The following is a 1,591-nucleotide window of genomic DNA, read 5'->3' as shown; positions in this document are numbered from 1 at the left end:
TCTTCTTTTCTCCTCTCTTTGTCTCTGGTATCTTGTCTCCCTGATCCACTCACTTGTTCTCTGCTCATTGTTTTCCAGAAGGCTTGAGTTCCTAAGCACAAGACTCTGCCATTGGACAGAGCCTGCTGCAGGTCTGGACCGCCCTGAGTGCTCCACCCCCCAAGTCGTCCTCAAAGGGGTGGAAGTGGCTTCTTCTGGCAAAGTGCCCTCTCCAGTCCACACGCCAGGGCTCCCATTTTTTATTGAGGAAGTAGTGGCCTACTCCACTTTTGAACTTGAGCCTCTATATCTTTTGCCAGGTAATAAACAGAGCAGCTCAGTAAATGTTGAGAATCGAAATAGGGGAGGTAAGGGGAAATGGATGTGTGTAAGTGGAGTAAAAGAAAGCTGGCCTAATTTTGTTCATTACCATGCCCCCAGTGTATACAACAGAGGCTGAGCAGGTGCTCAATCCAGTTACCCAAGAAATGAGCCCAGCTTAACCTTCTCTTTGGGTGAATGGGGAAACTGAATCTTGGCGCTCCTCAGCTTTTCAGTCCTTTTCCCCAGCAGCTGAATGCAGAACTTGGCTCAAAGCAGTGGCTCAATAAATATTTGTGGAATGACGTAATAGGTAAATACCAGGACCCCTGGAGGCCAGTGGGCTGCACAGAGGAGAACCAGGGCCCTGTCTTGAGCAAAACCTGGGCTGGTGGAGGGAAGAGGTTTACCACCATCAGGCAGAGGGCTGGAGGAGGAGCGCAGATGCAAGCAAACACAAGTCTGGGCAAGGGGCCTGGGGACAACGGTAGGGTCTTCCTTCACCCATAAAATAATATTCTCCCGGTGCAGGTGCAGTGAGTCTCACCCGGGTTGCACATTAGAACCATCTGGGAAGCTCTTAAAAGACGCTTGGGCTGCACTCCCTGAGATTCTGATCAAACCGACCGGGGATGGAGCCCTGGCCCGTACCTTCTTAAAAAAAAGTTCCGCGGGGGATATTGATAAGCAGAGCGCGTTGGGAACACGGAGTCACAAACCAGACAGTAGACAAGGCGGCTAAACGCGTAAAGGGTGCTCAGTACAAGTTCTGGGAACCGGGCGAGGAAGGAGCGAGAGCCTTCCTTTCCTGCCAGGGTTCTGGGGGCGGGGAGAAGGACGCAGGGTGGGAAAGGGCAGGTGGGCTTCGAACTAGGGAACCGGGGTTGGGTGAGAGTGCCCAAGGACTGGCTGAGCAAGATGGACGCGATTAAGCGAGAGTCTGGGTTTCAACGTAAAGCTGATGCAACAAGGAAGGGTCATGGGGCGAGAATCGCAGGGAGCAGGTCTCCAATAAGTTAAGGAGGCAGCTTAATCGGGACTTGGGATCTAAGACCCGGAGTCGCTCCTAAGGGAAGTCCAGGCGTGGCGCAAGGGTACTCGGAAGAAGAAACTCTGAGATGGAGACGGGGGCCACTCGGTCACACGGAGACACACGGAAGTCCACACGCACACGCGCGAGCGCGCCCAAGCACACGCACCCGCGCCCAAATGGATCCCCAGTGCACACACGCCCGCTGCACACGTCCAGGCCCCTGCCTTCCGGACGAGGAAAGGGACAGCGCTGCGGAAC

The sequence above is a fragment of the Bison bison genome, unplaced genomic scaffold (assembly GCF_000754665.1).
Source record: "Bison bison bison isolate TAMUID 2011002044 unplaced genomic scaffold, Bison_UMD1.0 scf7180017864036, whole genome shotgun sequence".
Taxonomy (NCBI): Eukaryota; Metazoa; Chordata; class Mammalia; order Artiodactyla; family Bovidae; genus Bison; species Bison bison.
This window is presented reverse-complemented; position numbering follows the sequence as displayed.